Here is a 12,460-nt window from a genome sequence, read left to right as displayed (position 1 = left end):
TTAATAAGTTCATCATGTGGAACAGCTCACTTATCCAATTCGTCAAACAATACGACAATTGCCTAGGAAGCAGGGAGTAAAGAGAGAGAGAATTGGATGCTGCAGATTTTCACACCATCATACCGTGTGCAACAAAATCTTCAATAGAAGCTCAGTTTCATCATGTGTATACTCACCATAAGTTCAGGGAAGTCCAAGCACAATTCGGAAGAAAGGTGAATTGTATCACAAGATCAAAGAACTCCGCTCTAGGCTATACAGTATACGAAGTTGTAGAACAAGTTTTCAACTCAACGTTCAACAAGTTTGTCGTTACATACGATGCCATAGCAGCCGAAGTTAAATGCCAGTGCTTATTATTCGAGTCAAGAGGAATATTGTGCCGTCACACTCTAAGCGTGTTATGCTTTGAACGAGTAAACAAAGTGTCACCGAGATACATATTAGAACGATGGAGTAAGAACGTAAATAGGAGACACACACACATCAAGAGCAACCACGACAAGCCTCTGTTGGAGCCAAGAAGCAAGAGATTTGACGAATTCGTGTTTTGTTTGCAGAATATATACGAATTTGCATCAGAATCCAAGGAGCTCACCTTGATACTGCACTGCGCTTACGATAATGCCATGGTTGAGATGCAAGAACACAATGCCAAAAGCAACAGAAAATGTTTGTTATCTCATGAAGATGCTAACTTGGAGATCATTAACGAGCTTTAAAGCCCTCCACGGGTGAGAACATGAGGACGTCCCAAAAATAGACCAGGTTCAAAATTGGAAAAACAGATTGCAATTGCTTCCAAAAAAAAGAAGATGAGAGCTCTAAGCGAGGTAAAAGTGATGTTCTTTAAACAGGGTGGGGTAATTAAGTTTATTATTGTTAATAATTTTACTAATATGTGAGTTTATTTTTTCGCAGTTGAACCTTTTTTATGGCGGATCAGTGGTGCAATCAAATTCCAGCCAATATCATGGACTTGTTATGAATTATCAGTTCAGAGATTCAATAGTACATGACAGGTTTTGGGGTATATAGTGACACTTTTTGGGTGTACCGATGAATATTTTTGGGTGTATTTTGCAGGCTATTGTTTTTGACATTCTCTTATTATTTTTTTAATTTCTTGAGATGTTGCTGTTTGTGTTGGAAATTACTGTCTTGAAGGGATTTGTTTTAAATTTACAATACATATACAATTCAACTCCTAATGAGGGTAACAATTCAAATTTTTGAATTCCCATAACTCTTGGTTAGATTTTCCATGTAAATATGTAAGCACGCAATTTGGGTGTATTCCGGTTATTTTTTGGTGTATTATAATAGTAATTCAGCATATTAATATGTTGGGTCTTATTTCCCTTGATTTTTTCTAACCTGTAATTGACAGCTTTTGAATACAGCAGACACAGCTTGATAGAAGTTTATTTATGCAAACAAAATTTATAATAAGATTGGATTAAATATTCACAAATTATACAAAAAGTGTTCAAACTCACAAACTATATCAAATTAATCACTGTCAATATTATATGAATCTATTTGACAATACGGACTCAATAATGTTGCAGATGACTTTGACAATCTTATTGCTTCACTTTGTCGGATGGTTGTATCTCTATCTTAATTCATCTCATCAAATAGAATCCGCGAAGCGTATTTCACTTTGAAGTGGTCCACCTCTGCCTACAGTTTAAAGAAATTTCTTTTATTGAACTCCGTTAATTTAGTAAAGTAATATAGATTCATATACTTTTAAACATAATTACCTGTGTCCAATTGTCCCAGAGATATCTCCCATTTTTAATGTTTTCCGGCTCAATTATCTCAAGCCATTTCATTATATAAATTGCACAATTGACGCTGAAAACAAAAAATAAATTAGCATGATAAAATAGGACAGCAAGAGAAAACACAATTTTTAGAGAGAAAGATTTATACCTCGTTTTATGGCCGGGAATATTGATATACGGTGGTTCAATTTTATCATCATCTTTTCTGAGAGGTGCCCCCCTCTGTCATAGACCCTCATTCTAGAAATTACATACCCCTAAAAACCTGTAATAACTCAAAAAATAAATAAATAAAACAAAATTGTGGGCCACTATTCTTTTTCTTTTTCCCTAACCCTAATCACACACAAACACTAGCTGTCACCCTCCCCAAACCCCCCCTTCCTCACTCACAACACACACAAATCACATGAACAAAGAAGAGAAGAATGGAGGGAGAGCTGCGCTGCGAGGGAGAAGAGAGGACCGCCGCTGTGTGTCCTACCACTGCCCTCCCCACTGAGCCGCCGAACCCGCCACATCTCGCTGCCAGTTGCCGCTGTCATCAACAACGATGGAGGAGAGAGAAAGAGGCGAACGCGAGGAGAGAGAGGGAAGCCGTTGTGTTGTTGTTGTTGTGCTGGAGGGCTGGCTGTCGGAGGAGCTGCTGCGTCGAGCTCACCGCCGCCGAAGGCCCGCCGCCGTCCGTGGAGAGTCGTCGCCGTTTGGGTCACTGACGGAGGAAGAGAGCTTGCACAAGGGGTTGCTGGAGTGGCTCGCCGCTGCCGCAAGCGCCACTGCACCTCTGGCCGCCGGGAAGTCACATTGAGGTCGCCGTTCTTCTGCCGCCGCCGCTGCCGGGGTTTTACTGGTCAATGGGTATGGCACTGTTGTTGCCGGAACCACCACTGGTGCTGTCGCTACTTGTTTCCCTTAAGTTCGAGTCGTTGTGGTTGCTGAGAAAGTGGTTTGGAGCTGAGGTTTCGGCTGCCGCAGTTTCGGGTTGAGAGGAAAGGTTCCGTCGACGCGTTTGGATTATAGTTTCAACAATCGAGAACTATCGCCAGCTCCATCTTGTCGCTACTCCTGTCCAAATTCTACGCTCATTCGTTCCATTCCACTTCAATCATCCTTACCTTGAATTTGGCACTCTGGGTTTGGTATCTTCGGTCCCTTGGGACTACGTTGTGAATAGACTTTACATTTATAATTGTTTGATTGTGCATCTATAATTATTTTGACCTATAACTAGTATGATTTTTGAACTATACTCACTATATTTGACTTGAATGGTTTTAAATTGATTAGTATAATTGACTTATTTAAATAATTTGTTTTTACAAAGTTTATACTTTCAGAACTATACATGAGACTATATATATTTTTGAAGAAATTTTGTATTATTCTAAAATATTTGATTTTAATTGAAAATCTATTTTTAAAAGCATTGAAGTATTTGTTAGTACTCACTTTAAAGGTTGTGAAATATGTTTGAAATTTCTTATGATTTAAAAAGTAGGATTGGAAAGATTTCTGATGAGAAAGTATAATATGATTTGATTTGATTCGATATCTTATATATTTGAAAGATCAAGGATTTGTTGTATTTGAAATTATATGTTTTGAATTGGTTTGGGAGGCTCGTATTAGAAAACCGTAGTTAACGGCGATTATGACGTTAACTTAGATGCATCTAACTCAGACTCCAGCTAGCAGGGGTGTTGCTAGCCTAACGTGTAGGCCACATGTTAGATATGTTATTATGTTAGGACACACAAGAGGAAAGGGCTACCCATAGAGGTGGAGCCGCCTAGGTGTGGACTTTTGATTTGATTTCTTTATGAGAACTCCCTTATTGATTCACTTATTATTATCAACTATTATTCCTAATTAAAATTACTTTGATGATAATGTTTGTATAGTCTCATGTCGATTATAGATGTATTGTCTGGTCATTGAGTTGCAAAACTCACCCCGTTTTTCTAAAAATATTTTTCAGGAACAAATATTTGACTGTGTGAGACTTTCTATTCAAGAGTAACGGTCTGCAATGAGTACCTATTCTTTGTCGAATTCCTAGAAGTATATGCTCCATATGTCACAGGCAGGATCCAACAATTTGCAATTATTTTATTTTTGTTAAAAATATATAACTATTTATTTTAGAACTTGTAAAATATTTGTACTTGCTTATTGAACTTATATTTGACTATGTTAGGCTTGCTATAGGATTATTTTCCTGAGCACCGGTCATGACTCATTTCGGGTCGTGACAAAACCAAAAACAAAACAAAATATCAGAAAGAATACATTTAAACCCTGATTACACCCAAAAAATTCCATTGTACACTTTGTTTTGAACAGCACTACACCCAAATATTATAATGCTAATAACAGAGTTATACCCAGAAATTTTTAAAGAAAACAGAATCAACTTACAACAAATGTATTAAGCTTCATTCTGGATGGGGTGAAACACTTCTTGTTATAGGGGTTAAGAATACAAAATTTTTCTTTCTAACATTAGCCATCCATATCCACCAATGATCCGCGTAGCAAACAGGTACAAATATCTTAAGTTTGGCTAGATTGCACAGTGTTTTAGTTTAATTGGCTCATAACGAAAGAATTGTGATAAGAAGTTTTTGAAACGAAAATTTACGAACGGATGGGATGCCAATTTTTTCAGGTCTAAGAAAGGGATGAACATTTTGTAGTCTTCAATGTCAAACGGCTTTTTTGTTCTTGCATGCAAGAACTCGCCGCCAGCATGATTCCCAATAGCCATATTCTGGAGAATTTGTATAACACCCAAAGAAATAGTTATTACACCTAATACATTACATAAATACACTCAAAATTGAGTTAAATACACCTTACCACAATACTGGGGGGAGACTGTAAATTTGTTCTTCAATTTTTTTAATTTTTTGCTTGGTCAGAATCAGATACATAGTAGTCATAATCTAAAAAAACAAAAAACCCAAATTAATTACATCAATATTACAATCACAACTCATAATAAAATAATTAATCTTATTCTAATATTACCTCAGCTTCAATATATGAACGAGCTTTTAGAAACACGAAGTGGATTTTGATAATTTCATTGGTTGTTGGGCATTGAGGATGCACACTGGCTCCTACTCATTAATGCTTTCATCCTCATATGTCTTTACATGTGTTGCCTAGAGGTAGCACTTTTCTTTCAGGTTGCCCGACAATTTCCTCCTCTTCGCAGGAGATTCAATCTTTTCAAAAAAAGTGGTCGTCAGGATGCACTTTTTGGAGCGGAGGAGTTCTATCCTCTGCAAATTTTAAGGCTGCCACAACCCCTGTGTTTACAACTTACTCTACCAGTTCCTCTAAATCTTCAACCTGAATCGGGCTCTCTTGATTCTTTTCCTTTTGAGATCCCGCCCGCCCCTCCTGAGTCACAGTTTCTTCCTGGCTTGAATCAGTGAGGCCAAGGCTGAATGATGGTGCCAAAAATTCTTTCGGTACATATGTTGTCCTGGCCATCATCATCAATGCAGCAGTGGCTTGAGGGGGTGGTTGACTGCACAGTGAGATATAAAATACTATAAGAATAAGAATTACAAATGATATCAAAAGAGAGTTATATTATGTGCAACTTACATTTTAGAAGGAGAAACTGACACTGCAGGTGTGCCATTAGTAGGTTGATGGGGTTGCGGAGTGCTGCACGGTTAAAAAAAATTTAAATAACGAAAAAAACTAAATCCACCTTAATTCACCCAAGATACACCCAAATAAGAATCAAATACACCTATATATAAAAGATTTGTAATCAAATATTATTCCTTACCCCTTAACTGTTTGTTCTTTAATTTTTTCGCTAGGAGACTTTTGAGGGGTTGGTTCATTCTCCACCGGGCTTGGTGGTCTCGTCTCCAATGGAGGCATACACATTTGAAGCGGAACTCTAACTAAGACAAAATAAAAAAAGTTAACACTCTCCCTTAAAACAGAACATTAGAAAGTTGAAATTTAGTTGTAGAACTCACATCTCTAGTGGTTCAGATTGCGAATGTATCTCCTTTCGAACAATGATCATCTGTTGTTGAGCTGGGTCAGTGAATGATTCTTCCTCAACCTCCAACCTGAAATCCACCTAAATCATGTCAAAATACACCCGAAGCATTGAATAAAAACACAATCTCTATTTTTTTGAGAACTTACATAGCTGCAGATTTTACTTTTTTTTCTTGCCTTTTTTTCTTGAATAAACATTAAAGGGCTTTTTCTATCAAAATAATATATATAGAATCAGAAGCAGAAGATGGTAACACAAGAATTAAGCAAATGGCAATAGAAACAGAAATTACATGCTATCGCTAGGTTTGTTTACGCTACTTTGATTCGTTTGTGTTTGTAAGATAGGATCATTCTCACTTTCCAGGTTCACCTCCAGAATTCTAAGGACAAAACAAACATCATTCAGTAAAAGTAGACTAATTAATTACATCAGGATCTACGAAATTCTATCAAATAAAGGATCTTATATTTCAGACGAATCATAGTGGGCTTCCGTTGAGGGGAGCCCAACTTCCGGCATCATGGGAAAGCAAAAAGAATCATCAGCAACATAAACACCTTAAAATCGGCAATATACACCCAAATTCAACATACCCCTGTGCAGCCTTCTATTTTTTTTTGGATTCTCTAAAAATTTGTTCTATTTCTTCAGTATTGATATCAATTCTGACAGTACATGCAACAGAATAAGTTAACAAATAAAATTTTTTATGGCAAAGAGTAAGCTTTACAACATATCTTACAGATCAAAGGATTCAATATCATTTTTAGAAGACGAAACCTCAATAACGTGCTTTCTTTTTCTGGATTGCGTTATGAAAATGAAAGAACTATCAATCAAATAAATATAAATTTGACGATAAAATACCCCCGAAAGCAATGCATACTTTTTGGGTGGAGTCTGAACTTTTTTCTTTGATTTTTATTTTATTATTGGTTCTGATTCTTCGCTTTTGACGATAAATGTGAAACACTCTGTTAATACATAAAATTTTGATATAAATAAAAAAGAAAGCAATGCAACGCAATTTCAGAATCTTACTCATCATCGGATTCGCTTTCACTCTCCGAAGAGGAATCATCCACAATCTTCTTCCTCTTTCTGAATACCATTCTGGACAACAAACAATCATTAGCAAAATTTACCCTAAAAATGACAAAATACACCCAAAAATATTACTTACCTTTTAGCTATCTTGGTGGGTTGTTTTCGTGTTTCTATTGGTCCCTCTGAGTCTTGTTCAGGCTCAGACTCAGAGGAAATAGCAAAGTCACTCTCTGATGAATCACTCTCCGATGAACTTTGCTTCTTCTTTTTGTTTTTTTCTTTTTTTTCTTTCTGAAGAGTTTGGAAAACTCTATTTTTAATTAAGTGACGATCAAACATTATTAACAGCAAAATTATTAATCTAATTAATTAATTTTGCTGTGCAGGTATGAATTGGGCCGAAAAGATAATAAAAATAGGTCAAGCCCAATTGTATCAAAAATATTCAGCCTGGGCATTAAGACATTGTGATGATGTTGGCTGAAATCATATTTGGGCTGAAAATTAAATGATACGTTACAAGCCCAAGTGTAAATTTCTGTTTGGCATTGGCTCAAAGTCAAATATGTTCAATGAAGTATGGCTGAAATTGTTGTGATATTAAATGGGCCAAATTGATCCATTATCACTACAAGCCCAAGTTAATCATTTTTGTCATACACTCCTATGCTTGATCCGAAAATAATTCATCAGGAAAGCAAATGTTATTATTTGCCTTATGCCTTCAACGGATCTCTTCTCTAAGCATGTAATGGAACTCAAAATTTTATTGAGATAAGTTAATGCATGGGAACTATGAGAGAGAATGTGTCATTGATTTGATTGGAAACATCAATGCTGCACGCTAAACTACAAGGGAAGTAAAAGCAATCCCATTTTCAATTAATTTGATTCATTTAATTGCTTTTCTTCTAGCTCTATCTTCTCTCTCATCTCTTTCTTCTCTTGGGTTATTTCACAGGGAACTATGGAAGCTAAGTTAAGCTACCAACAAGAAGAAGGAGCTAGTAAAAAGACCATCTCAATGATGGCAAGAAAACATAAAAAATGTAGTGGCTAAGATCTGCAACCATGAAAGGAAAGATATGGTGATGAGATCTTGGCTCCTCCATACCAAAAATGGAGAAGGAGATTCGGCCAGCAAGGAGAAAATCTTGGAGAATATGGCTTGTCACTACTTTTGGGTTCACTCATCACAGAAGGTAGCTAGGGTGGCTATGTGTGGGAGGAAGCAAAAGTGGAGCAGAAGAAGTCATCATCATCATGAAGCATCAAGGGCCAGAAATCCATCTTGAAGAGTAAGCCAAGGATGGAGAGCTCGGATTGATGAAGAGTGATGACCAAGGAAGGACTAGAGGTAATTGCATGTTGGTTATTGCATGGATTATCTCTTCTCTCTCTCTCTCTGGCCGAACCGGTTTTTGTTACTTGGAGAAGAAGAAGACGTATCAAATATTTTCTTTTTCTATCGGTGCTTCCGGTATATTTCCGGCAATTAATGACTGGGAGAAAGAGACTTTTCACTTACAGTCTCTTCTCTTATTATTTCTATTATTTTATTTAATATTAATTAAAATATTTTAATTCAATTAATATTAATTACTCGGATAGATAGATAGATAGATAGATAAAAATATTGAAAAAGTAAATAGAAAAAATATTAGAAATTTCTCTTTCTCTTACCGTGATCTACAAAAAAGTAGACTTTGGAGTTCTTTTTAACTGAAAGAAAGGAAAATAGAACAAAAACGACACTAAAAGAAAAAATCTTGAAATAAGATTCAAATAGAAAAGTAATAAAAAATAGTAAGTACTAAATAAGCCAGTTTCCTAGACATAAAAATTAGAAGAATTTTGAAAATATTAGGTTTGTTGGTTTCAACCTTGGAGGCTTCTCCCTATAAGTAAGGGTGAACAGTCAGGGTTTGATTCAAGGAGAAAGTTTGAGAGTGCAAGGCACAGAATTCTCAGAGCTACCTGAGCTAACATTTTTCTCTTCTCCTTCAATGTATTCTGTTTTGTAGTTTTTCTATTTAATTTTGTCATGTCTTGAGTCTCATGGAAAAAGGCAAACAGTGAGGTTTGTATGAAAAAGCCATAGAGCGGAAAAAGGCAGAGAGTGCAAAATTAAAAGAAAAAGCCATAGATGTCCTTAGAGTTCCTTTGTTCATCTATATTGTGTTTCATGATTCTGTGGGAATCCCCTTGTAAGTTAGGTTAGCACTTTATAGATTGTAATTAGGAATATTATAATGAAATTCCATCATGTTTGTGATGGAGACTGGATGTAGGCTGCACTGCACTTAGCAGCTGAACCAGGATATATCTGGGTGTAATTTTTTCTCTTCTCTACTCCATTTCTGTATCTACTGTACAGGAGCAAAAACCAAAAATATCTCGTGTCAAGTGACGAGACAAAAAGAAAAGTCTCGTGGCTGGGGACGAGACAAAAGAAAAAGTCTCGTGGCTAGTGACGAGATAAAAAGACAATAAGTTTTCAAAATTGATTTCAAAGATCAGGAAGTTTTATCAAGCAAAAAAGGGGGCTAAGATTCAACCCCCCTTCTCTTAGCCACTGATAACCATCAATTGGTATCAGAGCTTGGTCTCAAAGAGATCAAGCTTTGCAGCTTGGAGTAAAGATCCTCATGGCAGAAAACAGTGGCTCAAATGTGGTGTCCTACAATCTGACCGAAGGACAATCAAGCAACAGACCTCTTATTTTCAATGGGAAAAATTATACCTATTGGAAGGAGAGGATGAAGATATTTGTACAAGCAGTGGATTACAGACTTTGGAAGATCATCCTGGAAGGGCCTCAATATCCAACTGTTACAAGTGCCGAATGAGTTATTTCTCTTAAACCAGAAGTAAGTTGGACGGATGAAGATAGAAAAAAGGTGGAGCTCAACGCCAAAGCTATCAATTTGCTCAACTGTGCTATCAGCTTTGAGGAGTACCGACGGGTATCACGTTGCACAACAGTAAAGGAAATCTGGGATAAACTCCTAGTTACTCATGAAGGAACAACCATTGTTAAAAAGACCAGGATTGATATGTTAAACAGAGAGTATGAAATGTTTGCAATGAAGGAAGGATAATCCATTGATGAGATGTTTGAACGCTTCAACACCATTATTGTTGGCTTGGATGCTATGAGAATCAAGTATCCTGAATCTGTGCTAGTGAGAAGAGTGTTGAGATGTCTCACAAAAGAGTGGGAAACAAAAGCTTTAATTATCTCTGAGAGTAGTGGTCTTTATTTTATGACTTATGATTATTTGAGAGGAAATTTACTTGCTTTTGAAAACACCTACTTGAAAAAAGATTCAAAAAAGAAAGGAATAGCTTTTTCTTCTGTCACTAACCCTCTGAATGATGAATCCAGTGATAACTCGTCTGAAAATGAATTTGTGTTGTTTGCAAAAAAATTCAGGAAAATGGTGAAGCTCAAAGGCAAAGGCAGCAGCTCAAGGAAAATGAAGAAAGACCTTAGCAAAGTAACTTGTTACAACTGCAAAAAAATGGGGCATTTCAAATCTGATTGTCCCAAGTTAAAGAAGGAAGAGAAGCCAAAAAGAGGAAAGAAGAAGGGACTGATGGCTTCATGGGAAGATTTGGAAAATGACTCGGATGATGATGATGAGGAATCCGAGACCAAGTCACAACCTTGTCTCATGGCAGATCACATAAATCAAGTAGTCTTTCATAACCCTAATACTGAAGATCTTCATCTTATGATAGACCACCTTTCTGAAAAAATAAGATGTTTTTTGCTAAAAAATCAAGAACTTGAACAACAAATCACCATTCTTAAAGCTGAAAACAGTTTTCTTAAAGAAAAAGTAAGGGAGGCCGAAACTGCTTGTGATATTGTTGAAGGAAATAAGTAGTTAAAAGCCCAAATTAAGAGCTGTGAAAGTGATCATTCCGTTCTTGCATATGTAGATTGTTTTAAAAGAAATGAAGAGTTGCTTAAAGAGGTTAAAAGGCTTAAGGAAGACTTAGCCAAGTTCACCCAAAGTTCTGAAAATCTGAATCAAATCTTGGCTAGTCAAAAACCTCTTTATGATAAGGCTGGGTTGGGGTTTTATAAATCTGCTAAGAAATCTCATTTTGAAAACTTTGCTTCATCCTTTAATGATACAAGATTTCAAGATCCCACCTACTTTAACAAAACAGCAACTCCAAGATTTTGTAGACTATGCAATCGAAATGGACACTTTCCTATTCAATATTTTTTTGGTGAAAGAATGATTGGTGATAAAGTTTGTAAAGTTGTTTTTTATTACAATGGCTTAGGACATAAGAGATGGTTTAACGTGAAAGGATCCAAGAAAATTTGGATACCTAAGGTCACTTAAGCTTGTTTTGTAGGTGTGCCTAGCATCCAAACGGAAAGAAAATATGTGATATATGGATAGCGGATGCTCTAGGCATATGACCGGAAAGACAACCTTCTTCATAAAGCTTGATGAATATGATGGAGGACTTGTCACTTTCGGTGATGATGCAAAAGGAAAAATAGTGGCTGTTGGAAAAGTTGGTAAAGATTTTTCATCTTGTATAAATGATGTTCTTCTTGTACATGGTTTGAAACATAATTTACTTAGTGTTAGTCAATTGTGTGATTTATGCCTTGAGGTTATTTTTAGGAAGTTTGTTTGTTTAGTTGTTTGTGAGAAAACTGGGGATATTTTATTTGAAGCTAAAAGATGCAATAATGTGTATGGATTGACTCTTGAGGACCTAAAAGAACAAAATGTGACATGCTTTACATTTCTTGAATCTAAAAAATAGCTATGGCATAGAAAGTTGGGTCATACAAGCATGTACCAAATTTCTAAGCTTGTTAAGAAAAATCTGGTTAGAGGAATTCCAAACATCAAATTTGATAAGGATCTTACTTGTGATGCTTGCCAATTGGGCAAACAAGTAAAATCCTCTTTTAAACCAAAAGATGGAATTTCAACCAAAAGGCCATTAGAAATGTTACATATTGATCTTTTTGGTCCAACAAGAACTCAAAGTTTAGGAGGTAAACACTATGGTCTAGTGGTGGTAGATGATTACTCTAGATTTGGTTGGGTACTTTTTCTTGCTCATAAAAATGATGCTTTCCATGCTTTCTTCACCCTTTGCAAAAAAATTCAGAATGAAAAGGATTTAAAAATTGCCCATTTGAGAAGTGATCACGGAAGAGAATTTGAAAACCAAGACTTTGAAAAGTTCTGTGATGATTTTGGAATTGCTCATAACTTTTCATGCCCTAGAACCCCTCAACAAAATGGGGTGGTTGAGAGAAGGAATAGAAGCCTTCAAGAGATGACTAGGGCCATGTTTTGTGAGAATGAGATTCCAAAATTTCTATGGGCTGAAGCTGTAAATACAGCTTGTTACATTTTGAATAGGACCATTATTAGAAAAGGGTTGAAGAGAACTCCTTATGAGCTATGGAAAGGAACCCCTCCAAATCTTAAGTACTTTCATATTTTTGGATGCAAATGCTTTGTACTTAACAATAAAGAAAACCTTGGAAAGTTTGATCCAAAATCCTACGAAGGAATGTTTGTTAGATATT

This window comes from Arachis hypogaea, chromosome 18 (genome assembly GCF_003086295.3).
Source record: "Arachis hypogaea cultivar Tifrunner chromosome 18, arahy.Tifrunner.gnm2.J5K5, whole genome shotgun sequence".
Classification (NCBI taxonomy): Eukaryota; Viridiplantae; Streptophyta; class Magnoliopsida; order Fabales; family Fabaceae; genus Arachis; species Arachis hypogaea.
This window is presented reverse-complemented; position numbering follows the sequence as displayed.